This window comes from Notolepis coatsorum, assembly GCF_963971535.1.
Source record: "Notolepis coatsorum genome assembly, chromosome: 6".
In the NCBI taxonomy this organism is placed as follows: Eukaryota; Metazoa; Chordata; class Actinopteri; order Aulopiformes; family Paralepididae; genus Notolepis; species Notolepis coatsorum.
This window is the reverse complement of record NC_140170.1, coordinates 124,233,277-124,260,634: the sequence shown is the minus strand read 5'-3', so window position 1 is coordinate 124,260,634 and position 27,358 is coordinate 124,233,277.

Genomic DNA, 27,358 nt, shown 5'->3' with positions numbered 1-27,358 from the left:
TTCCTGCATTCTGGTGAAGGAATGTTTGAATTTTTACCATTTAAATTCCAGTGTTTGTGATGGGCATCACAAAGTATTGTATAAAAAAAACACACATATTCAATACATTTCCGAATTGTAACCCTTTAAATGCCAGTTTGTGTGATGGCATCACAAATTATTGTTAAAAATTATTTAAAATTATTATTATTGTTGCTGTGGCTCTTGTTGTATTTTGTTATCTTGCTTTCCTTCTCTCTCTCTTCTCTCTCTCCATCTCTCTCTCTTCTCTTTCTCAATTCTCTCTCTCTCCATCTCTCTCTCTCTCTCTCTATCTCATCCTCTTCTCTTCTGTCTTTGTTCTGTCGTTGAATTTGTGGTTTGTTCTTTTTATTTGCCTTTTTCACTTTTCGTGTAGGGCAGTAGTTCGGTGAGTGGAAGGACCGTCCCCTCCACGTCGGGGACCAGCACGCCTCGCCGGGGCCGGCGACAGCTCCCCCAGACCCCCTCCCAGCCCCGGCCCCCCGGCGCTTTTCTCCGGAGCCCCCCCAGGGCCAGGGACCTCCCCCTACCGGCCCCCCGCCACCCCACCATGGCTCACCCCGTCAGGGTCGCCACCCGCCACCTCGCTGGGGTGACGCGGGAGGAGGGGGGGGCTCCATGGAGGGCGATGGTTGCTTCTACAACCAGGACAACCAGGACTACCAGGACTACGAGCCACGCCACGAGCCGCCCGCCTATGAGCAGAGCCCCACGCCTGGTGCTAATCCGCACCCTCACCCCCACGCCCTCACCGGCCACACCCTGCCTCCACCTCCCAGCCACAGTCTCACAACTCCCACCCCCTCCCTCCCCCCCAGCCACACCCCGTTAACAATACCCACCCTCATCCCCCGGCATGACTCGGTAGCCTTCGGGAGAGGTGTCAGTTGGACAATGCTTAGGCTAACCAGTCATGCCCGCTTCCATTCATTGTGCAAAGCTATAGGCTAACATGCAGCCAGATAGCTTTCTACTCGACGCACAGAGAGGAGACTCAAGTTCAAGTTTCTCAAGTTTCTTTAATAGTTGTCATACAGAAGTACAGAATACTTTTATACAAAATGCTTCTTACTGTTACGCTCCAGAGACTGTGCAAGACAAGATAAGTATGAAATAAAATAACGTAGTATAGCATGTAAATTAGAAGTAAAAAATGAGGTCACAGTGTTCAGTATAGACATATGTACAATGTTCGATGCAGAATAGACGTAACTGAGTTACCATATAACAATATACTATGCAGTGTACTAATATACAATACTATATAGTGCAAAGCAGAAATGGGATGAGGTACAATTTAGGTACAATTTACAGTAGGTGTACGAGTTGTAGTGCAAATCCTTTATCAATAAATATAAAGTGTGTTTGTGTGATCTAAAGTGTGGAGTGTGGGTGCTGCAGTGTGTTGTTTGTTTAAGTGAGTGTGTGCGTGTGGGTGTGTGTGCTGTGTGCATTTGATGGTTGTTGCATAGTGTTTATTGTTCGTTGAGCAGCCTGATGGCCTGGGGATAGAAGCTTCTTCTGAGTCTTTCTGTGCTCGCCTTAAGACTCCGGTATCGCTTGCCTGACCGCAGCAGTTCAAAGAGGCAGTTGTTCGGGTGGCTGGAGTCCTTGATGATTCTCTTCGCCTTCCCCCTGCACCGCTTGTTGTAAATGTTCTGGAGGGTGGGAAGCCCCCCTCCAATTGTGCGTTCGGCTGAACGTGTCACTCTTTGTAGTCTGCTACGGTCTTGTGCAGTGCTATTCCCAAACCAGGAGGTGATGTTGCCAGTCAGGATGCTCTCTATTGTACATGAGTAGGAGTTCCTAAGGATCTTCTGACTGACTTGGAACTTCCTTAGGCGCCTGAGGAAGTAGAGGCGTTGTCGTGCCTTCTTCACAACACTGTCAATGTGTGTGGTCCATGTCAAGTCCTCGGATATGTGGGCTCCGAGGTACTTGAAACTGTTCACTCTCTCAACCGGTGCCCCGTCGATGCTGAGGGGGCTGTAGTCCTTGACCCCCGACCTCCTGAAGTCCACAATCATCTCTTTTGTTTTGCTGACGTTCAGGGAGAGGCAGTTCTCCTGACACCACTGTGACAGATTCTCTACCTCTTCCAGGTAGGCCCTCTCGTCGTTGGCAGAGATCAGGCCCACCATTACTGTGTCATCAGCAAATTTGATGATTGTGTTGTTGTTCCGCTGTGCCACGCAGTCATGTGTGTACAGGGAGTAGAGGAGGGGGCTCAGAACACAGCCCTGGGGGGCCCCTATGTTGAGCGTGATGGATGAGGAGGTGCAGTTGCCTGCTCTTACCACCTGGGGTCTGCCCGCCAGGAAGTCCAAGACCCACTGGCAGAGGTCATAGTTCAAGCCCAGGTCCCTGAGCTTGGCTATGAGTTTGGAGGGGACTATGGTGTTGAATGCTGAGCTGTAGTCGTTGAACAGCATTCTCACATAGTTCCCCTGCCTCTTGTCCAGGTGTGATGCTGCTGTGTGCAGCACATGGGCTATGGCGTCCTCCGTGGACCTGTTGGGGCGATATGCAAATTGCAGGGGGTCCAGGTTGATGGGGAGGGAGGAACAGATGTAGCCCTTCACTAGCTTCTCAAAGCACTTCATGGCTATGGAGGTGAGGGCTACAGGGCGGTAGTCGTTGAGGCAAGCGGGCGTAGATTTTTTGGGTACAGGGATGATGGTGGACTTCTTCAGACAGGTGGGGATGACAGCCTGTTCCAAGGACAGGTTAAAGATGTCAGTGAATACCGGGGCCAGTTGGTCAGCACAGACTTTTAGGACGCGGCCGGGGATGCCGTCCGGTCCTGCTGCCTTCCTGATATTCACTTTTTTAAAGATCCGCCTCACCTCATGCTCTGTTACCCTGAACACTGAGTCTCCATCAGCAGACCCCCCCCCCCCCATTGCCGTGGTTTGTAGGCTGGTGTTGTAATTCACAGCCTCAAACCTTGCATAGAAGGAATTGAGATAATTTGCTAAGGAGATGTCACTGTTCAGTTTGAGGGAGGTGGCTTTGTAATCTGTCATTGTTCTGAGGCCCTGCCACATACCTCTAGAGTCAGCCTGTTCAAACTGAAGTTCAACTTTATCCCTGTAACGCCGTTTTGCCTCTATTACTGCTCTCCTGACGTTGTATCTTGCTGTCTTGTGTTCTTCCATGTTGCCTGTCACCAGCCCGGTGTTGTAGGCTGATGTGCGCACTTTCAGAGCCTCACCGACGGATTTATCTGCCCAGGGCTTTTGATTTGGGTAGATTCTAATTGTGGTAGAGGGGATTGTTTCTTCTACCAGAGTACAGACAAAGTCAAGCACCGTTTCAGTGTATTCGTTAATATTGGCTGTGTTATCACGGAATACCCTCCAGCCTGTGCATTCAAGCGCAGCTTGGAGTGTCTCATCTGACGTCACAGTCCAACGCTTAACCTCTCGCGATACTACCGGCGTTCGCTTGAGACTTTGTCTATACTTTGGCAAAAGAAAAATGGCGGCGTGATCGGACTTACCGAATGGGCTAAGAGCCTGTGACTTGTACCCATTCTTAAATTGTGAGTATACATGGTCTAATATGTTCTCGCCTCTGGTGGGACAGGTCACATGCTGATAGAAATTCGGCAACACCTTTTTAAGACGTGCGCTGTTGAAATCGCCCAGAACCAAAATGGCAGCCTCAACGCTAGCTATCTGGAGTTTATTTACCTCGTCGTGTAACTTTGAAAGTGCGGTCCCAGTATTTGCGTGTGGTGGAATGTACACTCCGATGAGGATGATGGACGTTAACTCTCTCAGGAGGAAGAAGGGTCGACATTTGATCGTGATAAACTCCAGGTCTGGGGAGCAGTGGTTAGACAATTCCTTTGGTTGCCTATATCGCACCACTCCTTGTTTATCATGAAGGCAATGCCGCCTCCTCTCGTCTTTAGTGATTCTTCTGCCGTCCGGTCCTTGCAGAGAACGAAGAAGTGGTCTGCCGGTTCTATTGCATGATTCTGGACATCTGTAGACAGCCAAGTTTCTGTGAAACAGAGGACATTGCAGTCCCGAATGTCCCTCTGGAATTGGATCTGTGCTCTGATGTCGTCCAGTTTATTTCCTATCGATTGCACATTGGCCAACAATATGCTGGGCAATGTGGTTCTGTGTCGTTTGGACCTCAGTCTGTTTCGGACCCCGGCTCTTCTTCCACGTCGTCGCCTTGGCCACGGCCACAACAAAGGATCTCGGCGGGCCGGCTCTTCTTCCACGTCATCGCCTTGGCCACAACCACAACAAAGGATCTCGGTGGGCCACTGCTGCTGTTCAGCAATCCGATCCAGAGAGCAATCCAATCTGTAAGTTTTCCTTAATCCAATGTCAATGATTGACTGACGGTCATACACATATAATGCACCAACAGTTGGTGCAAATAAAACTCTTAAAACTATAAAAATTAACAAAAGTAAGCACAGTCTCGACAGAGCGATCAGAAAGGCAGCCGGTCTTCTTGTCTCTCTCTGGAGAAGACGGTAAGCTAATTTCCCAAAATGTTGGGAGTTTTAAGTGAAAGTATGGGTACCGTCTCAAAATCGTACTCAAGTAAAAGTCAGAGTATCTGGCTAAAAACACACTTGAGTAAAAGTCTACTAAAGTTTCTACTTTTAAATGTACTTAGTTAAAAGTATAAAAAAAAATCTGACTGTCTATTCTTCTGATAGCAGTGTTTAATCAAAGATCCCCGCTTTCTATAGTCTTGCACAAGGACCAATCAGCAAACCTAATACTACTCAAGTAAAGTACAAATCCCCAAAAACAGTTTGACTAATTGCACTTTGTTCTTTACACCCCTGCACACACATGTTGGGTATGGACGCTGGGAAAAGACTGTTACAGGGGTACAATTGAGTTGTAACAATGATTATTTTATTTTGTTAATTATCTCTCAAGGCCTGTTTTATGGTAATAAATGTTTACTAATGTTCACAGAGAGAGAGAGAGAGAGAGAGAGAGAGAGAGAGAGAGAGAGAGAGAGAGAGAGAGAGAGAGAGAGAGAGAGAGAGAGAGAGAATACATTATTCTATATGTTGGTGTAGGTATATTTACATAATGAGCAATAATGGATATTCAAATGTTTTTTTATTTTTTTTGAAGGTAATGTAATTACCACCATAGGTAGAAGAAATTTGAAACTGATCATATTCATGCTTACGGTCATCTCCAGAGAGAGAGAAGGAGATATATACCAGTCTCCTAACTGTGCATTTGAGTAATCTATCTGTACTATGATTTATTGTGATGTTGATTTGATTAAACCTCATTTGGGTGTAATGGCCCAGTAAAGTCATATTAATGTGATTAATGTGATATTCTTTTGTTAATAAATGTTTAAATATCTATTCAAGTTGTCATTTTTAACTGGAAAAAGTTGCATTGTTACTTTACTTGATATTTGAGCTTCACTGCAGAATGATGTATATTGTGTACAATGTGCACATACACTGAGAATATATTTCAGTGAGGTAGGAAACAGCATGTAAACTTCAGAATTTTTCAATGAGGGACATGCCAATACTGAATTGGTAAAGGGAAGGGTCCTTAAATATGTGGCATTGTATTACTAATCAACCATTTCCTACTGTATTTCCGGTAATGTACGGTCATAGGCAGATAGTGGAGTAGCTCTGGCAGAATACTGGGTACACAGTAAATTCCGCTGACTCAAACTGAGTACATTTCACTCAAACTGAGTAAAATGTCTTTACTCAGTTTGAGTCAAATGTACTCTGCGGAATTTACTGTGTAGTACCAGTATTGCATTGGCAGTGTCGGCTAGGCTTCGGGCAACCAGACCTGGCCCAGTGTGTTTGGGCCGCATCTGGGCTGCTTTAGGCAACCGGACGTTCACCGCTTCCGGCAACCCCGGACCTGGCCCAGTGTACTTGTGCCGGAATCGGCCAGTCAGTCATTGCCGCCTACTTGGCCGATTCTGGCAACCGGACTAGGGCCTATTAATTTCTTCCGGCCTCCCGGATACAGGCCATTAATGTGCCGGAACTTTTTGGCCACCTGGGTAGCAGCTTCGAGTGCTTCTGCTTCGGCAAACAGCTGCAGCTCCCTCTTTCTTATAATTAAGCATGTCCATAGATGCTTCCAATTTAGCTTTTTCTAGCTTTAGACTGACTTCCTCTTCAGCAAAGGAAATACGTACTTTTGCTGCTTCTGCTCTCGCTCTTGCCCTGGCTGCAGCAGACCCAGTTGAAGATGCATTAGATCTTGATGGACATGAGGCACGGGAATGTGTCTTTAACGAAGGTGCGTCCTCTGCCATGGCAACGTCTGGTGTTGAATCTGTTGTTAAATATGTCTCTGCCAGTCGTCCATTGGCTGAGTGTGACAACGTTGTTATTGTTATCTGCCAGCTCGAACTATGTTATCTTGCCGGTTAGAAAGCCTTGGTTTTACTGTGTTGCCCTCACTATATGTTCCAGTTATATAAATTGACAGCCAGATAAATGCCCTCTTGACACCACGACTCTGAAGACACTTTAATCCTTGTCCACAGTTTATTGATGTTGCAAGGAAGGGTAAAACTGAAACATACAAAATGTAGATAATCACTATTATGCTTGCTTTAAACAAATTTTTCCTTATCTTCAATATGAACTAAATCCCATATTTTACAATTTATTACAAGTTACATGTTGTTTATCGAATATGTATTTTAACCTAAATGTAACATATTGCATCCTTTTTAATATGTACAGTAGCCTATAAATAGTACATGCATTTATGTCTAGTATTTATTCTGGAATGACTAATGACAGTGTGGGACTAATGACAATGTGCTCATCAGTAATACTACCCAACAGACCTAACTACACAACGTTTTTTTCATATTTCCTAAATAATTATCTGCATCATACATAGCAATGTAAATAATGAAAACATACCCAAGATGCTACCAAAAGGCATAAGATGTCGGTAGATGTCACTGGATTAGCTCAGAACAATAAAACACCTTCTCTGAGATTCATTTCACTTCCTGCTTACCCATCACCATCTGGCACTGACATGACCTCACTTCCTGTTACATCATGGGATTCTTAAAGTGACCACAACAGACTTGAACTTAAAGTAGACTAGTTAACTTAGTTGTAACAAAACAGTAACTCTTCTCACTGCCTAACTTCGTCTCTTCTATGGCAGCAGGTAAAGAACAACTTAATCTGGAGGAAATGGAAATCCTTTCCCGATCCCGGCCCTATCCTCCACCTCACTCGTGCCGCTATAGCTGCTGGGAATGCAATGGCATCTCCACCTTTATGCAGAGATACATTTGGCTGTCCCAATCTAAACTAGATGAGCAAAAGAAAATGCCCCTCCTCTTCGCCCCCTGCTCTGGAGGACGCCCTTTTTGGAGCCTCCATCGAGGAAGTAGCGGCAGCTTGTCAGACTATAGAAATGGATATATCTAATCTCCAGGCCATTTTCTGCACCCGTCCCACAGACCTAAGGTCTCTGCTGATCTGGCCTGGCCACTTAACCTGGCCGCTTAATCCTCCCACCAAGAATACTTCAATGAAAATACGGCACTCCAAACGCCACTGTTTCCATCAGTCTGGTCAGGAGTCTGAAGTGCCTAATCCTCTTATTCTTACCCTGCAAGACAGAGCACAGGCAACAATACTCCTCTGCACACAGGAAGCACAACTGGATGGCGGAGGGGGCCATTGATGATGTTGTGAAACAATTATAATGAAGAGAAAAAGACAGTTTGGCTGAATGGCATTCCATGGTACTGGAAAGACAATATTCCAACCCAAAACAAATCATTTTGCAGGCAAACATATACTTTCACATAACACTCACAGCCAGTCATAAGAAACAACAACAACAATAGTCTGTTAGAACAAATGCATAGCTCAGCTAGTTTTCAAGTTCAAGTTTGTTTATTAAATATCACATTAAAATACACATACTTTACGGTGAAATGCTTGGTTCTTTATAAGCCCCTGAGAGTGTGCTTCATACAGTAAAAAAGTAAGAAAGTAAGTAAAACGTTTTTAAAAGGTAAGTAAGAGGAATACATATACATACAATATACAGTTATTACAGTACAATACAATCTAAAGTAGTAAAACTGAGTAAACAGTGAGGTACAATGCAGCAAATGAGGTATATAAACTTTGAGGTAAGGTGCAATTGTAAATGAGGTGTGAATGTATTGCAAATCTCTTTAATAATAGATACATATTAAAGTGTCTAAAGTGAGTGTTAAGGTGAGTGTTTGTTTAAAAGTGAGTGTGTGCATGTGGATGTGTGTGCAATGATCGGTTGTTACATGGAGTCATTGAGCATCCTGATGGCCTGGTGATAGAAGTTCCTTCTGAGTCTCTCTGGGCCATGAGACTCCGGTAGCGCTTGCCTGGCCGCAACAGTTCAAAGAGGCAGTTGTTTGGGTGACTAGAGTCAGAGCTAGAGGCTCACTCATATCAGACTTTTACACAATATGGCAGGACATGCCATATGCCAGAATGGTTACACAAAAGACTGAGACGTGGGCATGACATGTCATGTCAGACATAAAGCAGTGTCTGCTCTCTCAGAAGAGATTCAAATCCAGAGCCTGCAGGATAATGAAAGACCCTCACCACCCCAAAACAGCCTGTTCAAGCTGCTGCGGTCAGGCAAACGCGTGCGAACACCAGCAACTAGGACAGAGAGACTTCGGCTCAGCTTCTTCCCCAGGCCATCAGAGTCTTGAACACTGAACTCTCCACACACAAGCACACATGAGCACACACACAACACACACACACTGTACACACTCACACACTAGCAGTCACTTAACATGAACACACACACACACATAGCTGCACACACTCTCACTATACACAATGAAAGGTCACTTTAAAAACAAGAACAGGAGTGGTTCTTGTATAGTAAATAGATGGATAGCAAGCTAGCATAGGGACACATAGTATAACTGTAGATTGTATAGTATAGCATTGTATAGTAGTGTACATAAGACCCAGTGCCCCATCCGTAGCTAACAGTGTACACTATCACAGGACCTAGCATGTCTTACCATGCTTTTGAAAAACTCATGTACATACCTATGTCTTTACTCTTATGACTTGTATTATTGCACAAATGTCGCATTCTCATCCCTTGGATTCTTATTATTGTATTATTGTTTACTGTACTATGCACAATCGTTGCGGGCAAGACCCCCCCCATTTCACTGTATACTTGTATGCCGTGACAAATAAACTCTTGACTTGAACCCGCTGTCCAAACAGGTGATTTCCATTGATAAAGGGCTTCGATTCACAGTACTTCCTGGTTCCCAAGAAACCGGTTGTGTCAGACCTATTCTAGACCTCTGATCACTTAGTCAGCAGAGGCAACCAGGCAAGGTGCCAACCTGCTCACCAGGAGCATTTAGGAGGTTAAGTGTCTTGTGCAAGGACACTTTGACACGCTGCCAGCAGGAGCCAGAATCAAACTGTGAACCTTCTGATTACCAGACAACCGCTTTACCTCCTGAGCCACTGTTGCCCCCCTGCCACTGTCAACTTCACATGCACAATCATCATTAGAGTTCCAACTAATGAAAGTCAACCTGTGCGCCAAAAAGGGAAACTCCTGAGACTTCCCCATTCATAGTCATTCATGTCAAAGTCGACCTGGACTACAGGAGAACCCCCAAGATCCCCATGACCTTCACATCAATGTGTTCAGAGCAAACAATTCCAGACACTTTCAGAACAGACAGCTAGACTACAGCAGCCTACTTATACAAACAGGGCAGAGTTCACTCCTCCCTGCTCCACCGAGTGGCTCTGTATCTGTGGCTATGGGCCTCATCTACTGTATCTCCTCAGTTTCAGGGCTATCCACCTTGCAGGCGAGGACGATGTAGGAGCAGATCTAATTTCTTGGGGTGACCCCCTTGAGGACTAATGGTGGTTAGATCCATACAATGTCAAACAGATCTGGAACCAGTTTGGGGAAGCAGTAGTGGATCAGTCGGGTGAGCAAAGACACAACTCATTGCCCCCTGTGTTTTTCCAACAGGCTGAGTGACAACCCACCTCATGGTTCAGTTGTTGGATAGGGTGAAATTAGAGTGGAGACTCTTATTCTGATATCTCCAGACTGGGTATCAGCATGCTGGTTCCTCAACCTGATACCCTACCAGATGTACTCAACACTTATTTTTGTTCACTTTGAGAAGCGAACACTGCACAAACAACAAACTGACCACCCAACCAGAGGAACACATAGGTTACTACAACTGTCGGAGTATGAGGTCCGCAGAACCTTCAAGAAGGTGAAAGCTGGGAAGGCAGCTGGCCCAGACGGAATTTCACACGGTATCTTTAAGACCTGCACAACACAAACCCGTACAAGAACAGTTTCTACCAGTGGCGGCTCGTACTATCTACTGTTGGGGGGTCGCAGACTCGCAGGGGTTCACGTTAGGTTGAGTTGAAAATGTAACGGTAACGTTAATAAATGCTCTGGAGCAATCTCTCTCTCTGTCTCTCGGATCAATCCAATAAAATAATTAACACATGTATATGTGTCATTTTAAACAACTCCCATTCATTCATTCATACATTATGCATCAGCAGCAGCGAAATTAATGTTATAGTTCACAACACAGCAGCGCGTTTGAAGCGCTATTATCATCTCAGCAAGGCAGCACCGTCAATACTTTCCGTAGCCGCATTTCTCGGAGACACAGGATGAGAGAGAAGAGAGAGAGAGAGAGAGAGAGAGAGAGAGAAGAAGAGAGAGAGAGAGAGAGAGGGAGAGAGAGAGAGAGAGAGAGAGAGAGAGAGGAGAGAGAGAGAGAGAGAGAGAGAGAGAGAGAGAGAGAGAGAGAGAGTGAGAGAGAGAGAGAGAGAGAGAGAGAAAGATGGCGCCGCTACGTCCGGCTGCCTGTCTGTGCGCTCCGTCGAGACTGTGCATACTTTTGTTAATATTATAGTTTTAAGAGTTTTGTCTGTACCAACAGTAGGTGCAATTAATGTGTATGACCGTCAGTCACTAATAGACATTGGATACGGGAACTTACCGACTGGATTACTCTCTGGATCAGCTCTCTGAACCGCAACAATGGCCCGTTGAGATCTTGAGGACATCAGGACCGGATCTCGCCCCCAGGGACAAAGGACCCAGACGGCGAGGAAAGAGAGCTGGAGTCCGTAACAGGCTGAGAACCAGGCGGCACAGGACACCACTACCCAGTATATTGCTAGCCAATGTACAATCAATAGACAATAAACTAGACGACATCCGAGCAAGGATTCAATTCCAGAGAGACGTTAGGGACTGTAACGTTCTCTGCTTCATTGAGACGTGGCTGGCGCCAGAAGTCCCAGACCACGCCATCCTACCGGCCGATCATTTCTTCATTCACCGCAAGGATAGAACAGCAGAATCCGGTAAACAACGTGGAGGAGGTATTGCCTTCATGTTGAACAAAAATTGGAGTGACCCAACTAATGTGAAGGAACTATCCAACCACTGCTCCCCAGAACTGGAATATATAACCATCAAGTGTCGTCCTTTCTTCCTCCCGAGGGAGTTAACGGCGATCGTCCTGGTCGGAGTGTATATTCCACCGCAAGCTGAAGCCAGCAACAAGGTTGCGCTCTCCAGACTACACGACGAGGTAATAGAATCCAAGAGGCGAATGTTAACGCCGCCATTTTAGTTCTGGGAGATTTCAATAGCGCCAATCTGAGAAAGGTATTGCCCGACTTCTATCAGCATGTGACTTGCAACACCAGAGGCGGTAACATCCTAGATCACTGTTACACGCAATTTAAAGGTGGCTACAAGGCTCATTCTGATAGTGGCTTCGGTAAGTCAGATCACGCATCAATTTTTCTTACACCGAAGTACAGACAGAAAATTAAAAGTACTCCCGTAGTCTCGCGAGAGGTGCAGAAATGGGATGTGACGTCAGAGGATACGATCCGGTCAGTGTTTCACAACACAGACTGGAATGTGTTCCGCGACACAGATAACATTAATGCCTACACGGAGACAGTGCTGGACTATGTTTGTACTAGGGTGAAAGAAACAATCCCCACTACCAAAATGAAAGTTTACCCAAATCAAAAACCCTGGGTAGACAAATCCGTCCGTGAAGCTCTGAGAGAGCGCACCAAAGCATACAACGACGGCCTAGAGGCAGGCAACATGAATGACCACAAGGTGGCGCGATACAACGTAAGGAGGACTGTGTCAGAGGCCAAACGACGCTACAGGGATAAAATTGAACTCCAGTTTGAACAAGCTGACTCTAGAGCTATGTGGCAGGGGCTCAAAACGATGACAGACTACAAAGGCGCCTCCCTCAAACTGAACAGTGACATCTCCTTAGCAAATGACCTCAATACCTTCTATGCGAGGTTTGATGCTGGTAATAACAACACCAGCTCACCAGCCTCGGCAATGGGGGGGGGGGGGGTCGGCTGCTGATGGAGGCGCAGTGTTCAGGGTAACAGAGCATGAGGTGAGGCGGACCTTTAAAAAAGTGAATATCAGGAAGGCAGCAGGTCCAGACGGCATCCCCGGCCGCGTCCTAAAAGTCTGTGCCGACCAACTGGCCCCAGTATTCACTGACATATTTAACCTGTCCTTAGAACAGGCTGTCATCCCCACCTGCCTGAAGAAGTCCACTATTATCCCTGTACCCAAAAAATCCAAGCCTGCTTGCCTCAACGACTACCGCCCTGTAGCTCTCACCTCCATAGCCATGAAGTGCTTCGAGAAGCTAGTAAAGGGCTACATCTGCTCCTCCCTCCCCATCAACATGGACCCCCTGCAATTTGCATACCGCCCCAACAGGTCCACGGAGGACGCCATATCCCATGTGCTGCACACAGCAGCATCACACCTGGACAAGAGGCAGGGGAACTATGTGAGAATGCTATTCATCGACTACAGCTCGGCATTCAATACCATAGTCCCCTCCATACTCATAGCCAAGCTCAGGGACCTGGGCTTGGGCTATGACCTCTGCCAGTGGGTCTTGGACTTCCTGACTGGCAGACCCCAGGTGGTGAGAGCAGGCAACTGCACCTCCTCATCCATCACCCTCAACATAGGGGCCCCCCAGGGCTGTGTTCTGAGTCCCCTCCTCTACTCCCTGTACACACACGACTGTGTGGCTCAGCGGAGTAGCAATACAATCGTCAAATTTGCTGACGACACAGTGGTGGTGGGCCTGATCTCTGCCAACGACGAGAGGGCCTACCTGGAAGAGGTCAAGGTCCTGGCGGGATGGTGCCAGGAAAACAGCCTCTCCCTGAACGTCAGCAAAACAAAGGAGATGATTGTGGACTTCAGGAGGTCGGGGGTCAAGGACTACAGCCCCCTCAGCATCGACGGGGCACCGGTTGAGAGAGTCAACAGCTTTAAGTACCTCGGAGCCTACATATCCGAGGACTTGACATGGACCACACACATTAACAGTGTTGTGAAGAAGGCACGACAACGCCTCTACTTCCTGAGGCGCCTAAGGAAGTTCCAAGTCAGCCAGAAGATCCTTAAGAACTTCTACTCATGTACAATAGAGAGCATCTTGACCGGCAACATCACCTCCTGGTTTGGGAATAGCACTGCACAAGACCAAAGCAGACTACAAAGAGTGACACGTTCAGCCGAACGCACAATTGGAGGGGGGCTCCCCACCCTCCAGAACATTTACTACAAGCGTTGCAAGGGCAAGGCTAAGAGAATCATTAAAGACTCCAGTCACCCGAACAACTGCCTCTTTGAACTGCTGCCGTCAGGCAAGCGATACAGGAGTCTCAAGGCGAGCACAGAAAGACTCAGAAGAAGCTTCTATCCCCAGGCCATCAGGCTGCTAAACGAACAATGAATTAACACTACACAACAACAACCACCAAACGCACATAGCACACACATCCACACGCACACACTCACTTTAAACAAACACACTGTAGCACCCACTCCACACACTTATAGCACACACCCACTTTAAACAAACACACTGTAGCACCCACTCCCCACACTTTATATTTATGGATGAAGGATTGCACTACAAACTCGTACACCTTACTGTAAATTGTACCTAAAATTGTACCTCATCCCATTTCTGCTTTGCACTAGATAGTACTGTACATTAGTACACTGCATAGTATTGTGTATTGTATATTATATGGTAACTCAGAACATTGTACATATGTCTATACCGAACACTGTGACCTCATTTTCTTCTTCTAAATCCATGCTATATTATGTTATTATGTTATTTGATACTATCTTGTCTAGCACAGTCTCTGGAGCGTAACAGTAAGAAGCATTTTGTATGAAAGTATTCTGTACTTCTGTATGACAACTATTAAAGAACTTGAACTTGAGAGAGAGAGAGAGAGAGAGAGAGAGGAGAGAGAGAGAGAGAGAGAGAGAGAGAGAGAGAGAGAGAGAGAGAGAGAGAGAGAGAGAGAGAGAGAGAGAGAGACCGAATTAACTCACTTTTTACGTGGTCACGGAGGGCTTGATAAAGTGTATAATGTCCACTGTTGTCCCCAGACTGTTGATGTATATCCAGTTATCCACTCTGTCCAGACTGCATCCAGATTAGCTTGTTAGCACAACACAACAGTACTGTGATGAATTCAAAGAACGAGCTGTGTCTTTGCCCATTTCCGCGTCGAACAGCCTGCAAACTACCTGGCGTTCTATCACCATGCTCTAAGACAAACTCTAACCTTAACCAACTTTGAAAGAGTGCCTAAGCTTAACCGTCGAAAGAACTTGCCGTCACGCTCTAAGACAAACTCTAACGTTACCTCCTTAACCTACTTCGAAAGCTTAACCAGTGTAGAAACTGGCGTTGGCCAATCAGAGAGCGTCTCCGCGAAATGCGGCTACGGAAATTCTTGACGCTGCTAAGGCTGCTTGCCTAGACCGCTTCAAATCGCGCCCGGCTTCCATCATAAACATCATATTTCAGCGCACAGCGCGTTACGCGCTGATTGGCTGCGATGGATACAGCGATGAAACAGTGACGCGCACTCAGAGTGCTATTGCGTCTAGCCCGGGCCGAGAAATGCGGCAGGAGAAATGCGGCAGGAGTGAGTCACTTCCTGTTCAGGAAAACGATAATTTTTTATTTGATATATTAACGTTATATTGTGCATTGGAAACACAAACATACTTAAAATGAGTAAATATTATTCATTTTAAACATGTTTATATTATTTATAGGGCTATAAAACAAAAAACAAAAATGTCTTGTTCTTCTCTCATTTTAACCAGGGTTCACCAGGGGGGTCGGCACCCGAGCGCCCCTAGTGGCGAGCCGCCACTGGTTTCTACCCACAGGCAGTACAGTACGCCTGATGAACAGTTAATCCGCTCATTACTGGATTCAAATGCTGCTACAAAGCTCAGCCACTTTACTGCACCCTGTGCATCAATATAATGTGCAATTATTTTAACTATTTTAGTTAACTTATTTAAATGTTTTTACTTAGTTGTATTTATTTTATACCACAGCCAGTTTACTGTTTATTGTATATAAATACCCGTTTTTTATTCTGTAAATTGTTACTTTTTTATTCCTTTATGCTGTGGAGCAAACAGAGTGTAAGAATTCCATTGTACTTGTTGTATGAATCTGATTCTGATACAGCTACTGTACAGATCTTCCATGGCCCATCCCATGGTCTCAGGAAGCTCTGTCTCAGGCGCACAGGCAGAGTATGCCACCATCCTGTCCCAGAGCAGCGACTGATGGCCCAGTTTCTGAAAGGTTGAACCTTGAGGTATCCAATCCTGACGTCATCAGAAACATTCAGAGCGCTCACCCACTACCTCTGTTGTAGGGAAGTAGTTATCATTCCAAACTTGTTGTGATGCCAAGTTTCGATCTCCTGTCCTCTGGAATCAGTCATCACCTTTCTTCAGTCTCTGTTAGACAACCTGTCTTTCTTGACTGTGAATGTATAGGCCTCGGCTATCTCAGCAGGTCGCCAGGGATTTGACGATAAGCAGCCAAGCACATTTTTACTCCACAATGGGACCTCTCTTTAGTAGGGATGAGGCCAAATCTTATTATGAAAGCATGGATAATGTAATGGACACAGATATATTTTACACTCAAATATATTGCTCGTTATTATAAAAGTCCCTTTTCATGTAATACGCCTATGCAATTACCACTTGCGTCATCATCTGTCTGTTCTCATTCTAAATGCAATAAAATCTATGATAATATAAATCGCCACTTTGGCTCAACATTATTTAGATTGGACTATGATAACAATTATATGAAGAGCGAGAAAGGGGAACACAGAGAAAGACACACACCCACAGTGTTCAAGTTATAATCTGAGCGCTAAAATAACTAACATTAGGGGCGGAGATAAATCAATAAATAATAGCCTGCACTTTCTGTGAGAGAGAGAGAGAGAGAGAGAGACTTCATTGCTCATTATGTGGACCAACACTTTCACAGACACACACACACATAGCAGCCCACTATTTGCAATACTTGTACTGCCTGAGTTGTCTGCGATATTGTTGCAACAACAACAATTTAGTTTTAATAGCCTGATATACGCTTGACTACACACACAGTGCTGTCCATGGTTCTGAAATATGCCTGACTACACACACAGTGCGGTCCATGGTTCTGAAACAACAAACTGTCATAGAGATTATGGTGCATTTACTTTGGAAAACGTGTTTCTTTTAGCCTATTTATCTCTTTAACATAAATAATACTCATTACATTGAAACATTTATTATTTGTGATTAAATATGTATTAACCTCTTCCGCCCGTGCGGTCCGCGGGTGGACCATAACGTGACTTAATTTGGCATGCTTGGTTCTGGGTCCGTTCGGAGGAGAAGAAAAGGTCTGGAAACAAGTGGTTTGTGGAGCAATGGTCCGGGAGTGAAAGTTTGTTTTATTGGCAAACAGCAGCAATGCAATTCTCCAAAGCAGTACACAGGTTTATCAAAGTCTTCCTGACACACACAGTCCGGTTCCCTGTCGAGTGTGTGTGCCCTAATGTCAAGATGAGTGGTTTATATGTGCTCAAACCGAATCTAAATGCTGTGATGTGATTCGCCCTCCCTACCTAGGTAGACCGGTTTGGTCAGTGTGTGAACCCTAATCTGTGTCACATGCACTACTGTGTGTGTGTGAGTGTGTGTGTGTGTGTGTGTGTGTGTGTGTGTGTGTGTGTGTGTGTGTGTGTGTGTGTGTGTGTGTGTGTGTGTGTGTGTGTGTGCCAACTTAATCTATGGTTCCTGGGGGGGGGGGGGGGGTCAATGTGAGACAGAGTGTGTGTGTTCCTCAGTCTAGTAACAAAGGGTCATTCAGTCACACTCTAATCAACTGGTTTTGGCCTCCAAGTGGGGGCTCTCTCTCTCTGAGGGACCTGTATTTTTTGAGTGAGCTTTGGTTCCAGCCGTTGGGACAGATGGCTAAATCCACATTATTGTCTGCTATCAAACTGGCCATTCTGATTATGCTATAATAATGTCTAATAACCATTAACACTATGATCGCCGATGACGAGTTAAGACGTCATTCCTAGCCATGCTCATTCTGCCGAAGACACCGTAACTCGTCTTTGATGTCAATCATTCAAAAATCTGTGATCGAAATCATATTTCCCCTCCGGAGCCCTGAGACACACTGCAAAGCTCCACTCAACTCTCTAGCGGTTCAAGAGCGCCATCTGGTGGCCGATCGGCAGATCGCCAACCGGAAATGAGCCTTTGAACCGGAAGTGCTCATCCATATGTGGTCCGGGCACTCGCTATCGTTAGAGAGACTCCGTCTTGACACAGTGAACATCGATCGGTGCAAATAACTCGAAAAAACAACATGATTTGGACGTATATACTATTATACAACCTGGATATGGATCGGGCATTTCTCCCTCCCATAATAGAAAAAATTCTGTTCCACGCTCATCTGCCAGCGGCGCGAGGAAGCCACGGTAAGATTCAGCGTTATATTCTAACGTGTTCCATATAAACTGCTATGATGAACATATGACCCACTCTGGATGAATCATCTAACGCTGCCCACGGAATTATAAACGATCCCCCTCCCATCCGGTCATCATCAGATGACACGTAGTAACTTCTAGAACCACGTCCAGTTGATTTTTTTTTATCTCGCGCCGATTGCTATCAAACTGTATTTCATCATCAATATAATGCATTTGGAGCTATAAATCAAGTTCTGGAGAAAGCTGCAGAAAACGATAAAAACATACTTATACTTTAGACCATATTTTAGTATGAATATGTGAATGAAAAAGTTTAACGTTGCTACACCCTGAACAATACATATAGGACATTGAATGGGCCATAATAATGGCAATTTAGCAATAGAATTTAAAAAGTTATAGCCCTGCAAAGAAGGGGAACTTCTCCATAGACAAATAGAGCTGGCGAGGGATGGTAAATTATGAATTTAACCCATGGCGATCAAAGTGTTAATAACCAATCTAAATATACTACAACCACAAATGACATCAGGTCATAAATGAAGTTCTCCAGACTGTCTGACAATTTTTTTATTTATTTTTTTCAAACGTATTCAAGTATAAACATCATAACCATGTCACAACAACAGCAGTTATAATGTATATTATCATCAATATGTTAGTTTACCAATAGGTTAAAGTGTTATTAGATAGATTTTAGTTTTCTTTTTTTCTGTTGTTTAGTTCGAGAAAGTCAGCCATTTTGAAAGATTGACCGTCGGAAATTGTAGTTTTTTTACGCCATTTTGAAGAGGACATCGAGAGCTTTCAATGAGCGTTAGCATTCTTTCAGAAACACCCTACCCAGAAGCCTCTCGGTCAAAAAAAGGGTGAATTGGCTATAATAAGGTCATTTATAAGCCTGCTATTCTCTATTTCAAATTGCATTGGTCCGGATGGGAGAATTCAGTACTGTATCTACAAAACCTTCTGTTTAATCATCTTCCCTTTATTAATTTCCTTAGATTGTTTGTACACGTGATCTCGAGAAGGTACTGAACAAGATCAGTGGCATTTTTTCATGTCTGGTCATTTTTAGAATGGTGTTATTCACTGTCAAAGATGCAAAAAAAATCATAATTCATATTCTCCTTTGTTTCATCACAATTTAAGCAAGCCTAGTAATAGACACAATATTTCTGACACTGGGAATACATTAAGTGAGGTCCATAGATATCCCTAGATACCAATAACATGCACATGGATCTTGTAGAAGTGGAGCAATATTACATTTACTTAGGTATGTATTTTAGGCGGATTTTCAGAAAATAGGGCTCCGGGCTTAAGAGGTTAATAATGTAATGTTTAGCGGCCCCCACTGATTTTGCTATCATTTGACTATTTATAATTTTTTAGGAGGTAGACATACTGTATATTTCATAATTAATTATATGAATTCATGCTATATATAATTAATTAAAATATAGATAATACACGCCATACTCTCTAGGGGTGGGCAATTCATTTTTACAAGGGGCCACATGAGGAACCTGAACTGTGTTGGAGGGCCGAACCAACGATAACTTGAACTTAATTCTGCTCAATATTCATTATCTGCCATTGAAAAAAGTAGTAAATTATATATTTTGATTAGCTGCTACTGGTAATCAGAAGAATATACATAAATATATAGAAGTAATAAACAGTAAAAACAAAAACAATCATTACATCAGTGTTTTATTTTTAACTTGTTAATCTTCACAATCACTGAAAAGGTGTTTTGCAGTATGTTAAAAGATATGCAATTGATCAACTTTATACAAAAAGCATATAGTTTAGTTATTTTTACTTGTTCAGTGAGAGAAATCCAGTCTGGCTTGGGTTTCAACAAGTGCATTGAAATCTGGCGGAATATCTGAGGTGGATATGCGAAGGACAGCTGAGAGGTGATTATCTGATAGAGAATCTCTATCTGGATTTGTTGAACTTCATCACTGAGAATCTGTTCTCAAACACGCCTTTTTTCTCCATGCATATTAGTGCTGCAGAGTCCAACAAACAGTCTAATAAACTCTCTGTCAGAAAAACACTTACCTTTTCTGGCAATTTTGTGGGATATGACATAACTTGTCTTGACAGCTGCTTCTCTGTGTGCGTAAAGTTTTGTAAAAAGTCCTTGTTGGTTTTGCAGTTTAGCTAGCAAAGCATCCGACTCCATTACACTCTTCATCGGACAAGTTATTGTATTTCTCCTCATGTTTGGTCACGTAATGGCAATTCAAATTGTAATATTTGAATACGCCGACCTGTGTACCACAAATTTGAGCCTTTGGAACAGGCCTTGAGCAGTGGCGGCTGGTGAATTCTTCTCCAGGGGGGGGCGCTATACCAAACATTTTGCAAACATGTACAGAGTACAACTATCACCATTGCCATCAATCAATATATGATCAGTCAGTCAGTCAGTCAAATAGATTATATTTATATTGTCCGTGAGTATGCCCCCCCCCCCCGCGGCAAAATTAATTAGTTAGTTCCCCCTCACAACAACAGAGCATCGCTCTAACAGAGAGAGAGAGAGAGAGAGAGAGAGAGAGAGAGAGAGAGAGAGAGAGAGAGAGAGATAGAGAGAGAGAGAGAGAGAGAGAGATAGAGAGAGAGAGACCGAATTAACTCACTGTTTACGTGGGTTACGTGAGAGATATCGCGACCGCGACTCACTTGTTTAGTTCAAACGCGGTCCAGCAGGGCTTGATAAAGTGTACAGTATATGTCCATTGTCCAGACTGTTAATGTCCACTGTCCAGACTGCATCCAGCTAGCCATATAGCTTGTTGTTGTTGTTGTTGACCGAGTATAGCCTTAACCGACCCTTCAAGAAGCTTTGTGGTCCAGGGCTTGAACTTTCCATAAAAGTGTCCGTATAAATCTATTTAGTTAGATCCAACACAGTCTGAATGTACAGTATCTTGTGATTATTATCAATTTCCGACAACTACTAGCAGAGCGTATTTCCTAGGCAATAGCATATATCTGCAGAGCCAGAGCCCAACGTCTGGGGATGCGATGTCACGTGCCACTCTCAGCCAATAGAGTGACTACGTTCGGGCACTAGAGCAAGCGCCCTCGGGTATCATATTTGACAGCGCTATGTTGTACGTACTTTATTTATTTACGTACGTATGTATTTGCATTTTGCCCTGTGAGTTGCGCACTTACGGCGGAGCTGAGATGAGCGCCCATGAAAAGGGTGTGGAGGGGGCTAGGCGCTGGGGGATAAATAGGACACGCAAAGAATTCTTTCTTCTTCATTTTTTTAACCAGGGGGGGGCGGCGCTCTAGCGCCCACTATGGACCAACCGCCACTGGCCTAGTCAGCTGTCATTTAAGACTTTTGGCCATAACATCGACAAAGCATGTCAGCAAACTGTGTCAGCAAGCTGTGCACTCTGTCAGTCCACCCAGAATGCTTTTGTCCCTAATAATATCAAGAGCTCCTTCAGATCTACAGATCAAGGTGTTTACCCTTCTCCTCACTCTGACGACAGGGAAAGGTGCATGCATCTATTATGTTATGTTATGCACTCCCAGTTTATGTGAGATGCACTGCGGACTTCAGATCCACTTGATAGTTGCTAGTGTGTCATGGTGAAGCAGCCAGATGCTGAGCTCTGTGAAAAAGATGTCTGTCACAGTGGCTGTGCGAAGGCATCGCCTCCTGCTACACTCAGGCAGGACAGACTCCGCCGGGGTCAGGGCACACTTAACACGTGGAGTAGCTGCGTGCTCTCTCCTCAGAGGGGTTTCAGTGGAAGACATCATTGTCTTCTCCTTGTCCCTATATCAGGTTTTACCTGTTGGACATGTCTGGGAATTATATCTCCCATTATGTCCTCAACTCTGGAGCCTTTCCTCATTTACCTGTTTCAGGTTGTCCAGGCTCCTATTTCCTCCCTGCAGGGACGTTTTTAATATGAGGGACAAAAAAGGCCATGTCTGGGCGTTCTCTCTCTCATTATGTCCTCGACTCAAGGAGCCTTTCCCTCATCTACCTATAGCTCTGCGAGCTGTGAGGTTTCCCAGGCTTCTAATCTTCCCAGTAGGGACTTTCTATGCATAATTACGCACTGGAAAGGCTGTTCTCTCTTGTGCTTTACTGATTTCCCAGGCATTACATTTTTTTCTCTGCTTAATGCTTCTCTGTCCTAAGGGTTTAGAACATTAGTGTTAGAGTCAGTACTGTATACGCATGAGAAAAGAGAGTTTCTTATGTCTGATAAGTAACCTAGACTATTTGGATATCCTTCTTTTGCTATTCCTTTAGACTAGGGCAGGGGTGGCCAACCCGCATGCGGCTCTTTGCCCGTCAATGTGCGGCTCTTCGATCCATAAAAAAATATATATATATATATATTATAATTATAATTATATATATATATATATTTTTTACTTTTTTTTTTTATGTTACTCATTCCATAAGCACGTAGAATAAACTTTTACAATTTTTTTTAAATGGTCCATTTGCATGTTCTTGGTATCTGAATCTAGGGACATATATGGATCAGTGTCAGAGATAGTGTGTATGTTACTAGGCTTGAGTAAATTGTAATGAACCAAAGGAGAATATCAATTCTATTTAAAAAAAAAATTATCATTGACTGTGAATAACACCATGCTAAAATTGACCAGACCTGAAAAATCTAAGCAAATGAATAAAGGGAAGATGATTAAACAGAAGGTTTTGTAGATACAGTACTGAATTCTGCCATCTTTTTTATAATGTACATTTCTCCACCATTTTTCATCGTATTGCAACACTGTTTTTTGCAAGACGTTCACAGAAAGGTAGAGAAACTAACTGCGTTCTGTTTTATGGCAATAACGTTCAGGTTTGTGGGAGATAATCCCAAAAAAAATAAGAGAAATAAAAAAGTTAATCCAGAAGTCAGATGATTGACAGGGGCTGGTGTGAGCTGGGTAGGGTAGTTTTTCGAAATTCGAAAGCCCTGAGTCTATTCCTTCAAAAGACTACACTCACTTTTGGCTGTGCCACTTCCTCGTGTCAATATGCGCCGGTTTCCGACTCAATGCCCTGAGATTTCTATAATCTTATATTTCACTAATAACAGTTAAAATAATTGGTAAACAAACGTAATGCTGAAAATATACAATTTTACTGTATATCTCGGGCTTAAGAGGTTAGCCCTGTGAGGCCCAAATTAAAAAGATATTAGCAACTTCAGAGGCCCGAGGGGGGGACATATAAACACATTTACTATCAAATAGCATTGTGAGGCTGAACAACAGGACCATACCCTAGTTATAGCATTGTGAGGCTGAACAACAGGAATCATAACCCTAGTTATATGAATACTAGCAAAGTGTATTGCTTTTACTCCATGTTGTCCCTGGTTTCTTTTTACGTGAAAGACGCTTTGGGAGGGCGATTAGCAGCTACTACACCACTTATATGCAAAGCAGAAGAGCGTGGTCCTGGTCAGTGCATTGCGTGCAATTCTTCCAGGGGGCGCTATAGGCACCAGGAGCAGTCTAGTAGGGGAAGCAAGACACTTTGCTAGTATTGATATAACTAGGGTTATTATTCATTACTTTCATTATCAATCGTGACTTTCTCTGACCAGAAACAAACAAGCGAAACATTTAGAGCCTGCCCTCTGTATAGTCCGAGCTCTGTCTCTGTTTGTTTCTTTCTCTCTCTGTTCCTCTCAGAGGCAGGTATTGTGGGACTACAGAACCGAATCATATGGACATGAAAACTTTCTGGTTGGATTCTGATTACATAAATGTTCAAATTAGTTCAAAACTAATTACATTTGACTTTGTATTCGCTCACACTTGTGTGACAGGCGTAATATGTACAGTATGTTTACTATGTCTGCATGCATCCATTCCATTGAATGTGTGATTTGCATGTATGTGTGTAACAGAGGAAAGTCAGTTCTGCATGCTGCCATCTCCCTTCCTCTCTCCCACCTCTCTCTCCAACCCTCCCTCCTGGCACATCAAAAGGAAATCAATGGTTGTCTGAGAGAGAGGAGAGAGGTGGTGGCAGCAAAGCTATTTCTCCACCTGCTGAATGCAGCGTGACTAGAATCCTAACTACTGGGCAGGGAGAGAGGGGGTAGAGAGATAGAGAGAGGGAGGGTAAGGGGACGGAAATTGAGAGAGGGAGATAGAGAAAGAGAGAGAGAGGAATATAGAAAGGGAGGGATAAAGGGAGGGCAATTGAGAGAGAGGGAGAGAGAGAAAGAGAGAGAGAGAGGAATAGAGAGATAGAGAGAGGGAGGGATAAAGGGAGGGAAATTGAGAGAGAGGGAGATAGAGAAAGAGAGAGAGGAATAGAGAGATAGAGAGAGGGTATAGCAGAGACAGACAGATGGAGAGATAGAAATGTGGTTGGGGACAGTGGGAAAGACAGAGTAAGTGAGACAGAAATGAAGAGAGAGAGGCAGAGAAAGGAGAAACAGTGAGAGAGATTACTGACTGAAGAGGATATACTGTACAAGGAGTAGAGATTATCTTTCACTCAGGCGGTTCTCCCTCCCCTTCTTTCCCCTCCCTCCCTCTCTACCCCCTCTCTCTGCATCTCCCCCTTCCCTTACTCTCTACCCCCTCTCTCCGCATCTCCTCATTCCCTCCTGTCTCTCATTCTCTCTCTCTATCTTTTAGCAGCTGATCTCTCCCTCCTGCATCTCCTCTCCTCTTTTTTCATCCTCCAGTTCCCCCCCCCTCTCTCTCTCTCTCTCTCTCTTTCTCTCTCTCCCTCTCCCCCTCACTCTCTTAGTAGGTGATTATAGTAGGTGATTTCAGAATTGGACTGAAGTGACTATCTGTCCTCACTCTCCCCCACTGTCTCTCTCTGTCTCTCTTGTGGGAAGGACAGATGGATGGTTGGAGCGAGGGAGTAGGAGAGAAGCAGATAGGGAAGGGAGAGAGAGAGAGAGAGTCAAGTCAAGAGTTTTATTTGTCACGGCATATAAGCATACAGTGAAATGTGGGAGGTCATGCCCGCAGCGATTGTGCAATAATACAAGTAATAAGAGAGAGAGAGAGAGAGAGAGAGAGAGAGAGAGAGAGAGAGAGAGAGAGAGAGAGAGAGAGAGAGAGAGAGAGAGAGAGAGAGAGAGAGAGGATGATGAAGAGAAAAGTGGAGGGGAGAGCAAGATATTAAGCAAGGAGGGAGCAAGGAGAGGGCAGGAGAGAGGTGCAAAGAGAGTAGAGGAAGAGGGAAGGAGGGAGAGAGGAGAGGGGTAAAATCACTACACCATCATCAGCCAGAGTTTGACTTCAAGTTTTAATTAGTTTTTTTGTTGTTTTTTTGGGGGTGGATTCTTAGGAGAGGACTGGGTTTGCAAGGATTACAACCACACATGCATATCAATTGGTTTGATGTTAATGATGGAGGGAGAAAATGCATAAGAGAGGTCTAATGTAGCGTAACTGTTTTACAGTAGGCTAATGACACAAACTCAGATTCCCAAACAAGCTGAGTGAATGTAATGGAGTTTTCATTTTATGGTTATAGAAAAACGTTGATACATTTGAGGAAAGCTGAGCAGAGTAAAGGAGGCCTCAGGACTGTTGAGATCTTTACATGCCAGTAGACATGAAGAGGAGAGCATTTTCGCGCAACATTGTGAGTATCACGAGTTATCAGGACTTTCCTTCACTTTGATGAAATACCCATGGGGAACATAATATGTATGAAGAATATACATAAAAAATATGTATAAAATAATTGATTTATCTATTTGCTTTCTCATTTTCTTCTTCATGTAAGCCCATATCTTCAATTTTACTTTGTATGTAATTGATAGCTGGTTATTATGGTTATTAAATATTTATATTATTAAATATAAAATATAAAAAAATTCTAGCAGATGACCACATTCCTGCTATGGTATTTCCACCATTGTCACAAAAACAACCAGACAATGGGTCTCATTCTCCAAAGGACTTACAACAAGTAATTTGCTCTGAGGGCCATTTGAGACATCTTAGGGCCGGTTGTGGGATTCCCCAACCGTCCCTAAAATTGGATTTGGCCGTGACTGAGAGTAGGATTTACGAGTGCTGAGGAGCACCTTGAAAGACTGGGCCCTATTCCCCGTACCTGGTTCAACTAAGTCGATCAAGAGTCCCATTATCCAGATTCAGTTAACCCGATGTTTGAAGCCGGGATTTTCCTGTTCCTCGAAGGTGGATTCAGTCTCGTTAACTCAAACCAGACTTGAGACCCAGGATAAGTGCGCGCGGCCGCTTCAGTTGAAAAGCCATCACGTATCGATAGCAGAGATCCTGATTTTCTAATGGCATTGATTGATTAATTGATTTAAAACTTTATTAACAGGTTGCAGTACGGCTCAATCGCCTCGCCGACAAGTTAAATGCGTTATCTATAGGCTAATTTTAAGTCCCTCATTACCCCAATCAATCAGATTATATTTCTTTAAACTTGCCTGCTGGCAGTAGGTTTATGGAATGGATAATCAAATGAGATCTTGCTAGCGAAAATAATTAGTTAAACTGTTATGCAGAATAAGGATACGGCTCTCTTACCCATTGATTGATGTATGGTGGATCTTTTACTTATCTACACTGTGGTGTAATGGTTTCTCCTTTTGACTTTCACACAGGCGGCCCGGGTTCGAATCCCACTTCTCCTAGTCTTTTCCTTCTTTTTGCAATGTAGGAATAATTCAATTTGGTGCACGTTGAGAGCTATATAAAGAATGACATCCTCAATGCATGTAGATTTATAATATTTTAACTTAAAACTAGGCTACTTTTGCGTATAATCATTAATATTATATTCCAAAATTTTTTTATTGGAAACGCGGGGTTTCGAACACCGGTCGCCCGGTTGCCAGGATTCAGCACTAGCCGCTGCGCCACTGTGCCAGACATGATATACTCATTGTTTATGCATTAATGGACGAGAGACCCGTGTTTAGAATATTTTTCTTACCAAAGAATGAAGTTTTATCTCTTTATTCTCAAATGCATTAATGTGACGTCAACGGCTCATTCAATTTCTCAAATCCGTCAAACAGCGCATCTCATCAGACATTTTAATCCCAGTTACAATATCACACAAAAACCACAATCCCCGCATAGACACTTCAATTTTATGCTTGAATGAAACACAATCCGGCGCTCCGTTAAGCAAATCTACAGCGGAGATTAATATATGAAACTAATCAGAGCCAAACGGCCGATAGGTTTCATTCATTAAAAATATCCCCGCGGGATTCACATTTGCAATGAGCCGTTATTAAAATAACCACATGCAGCGTGTATCGCGACTCCGAGCGCCGTATATGACGTGCATTATTTTATTTA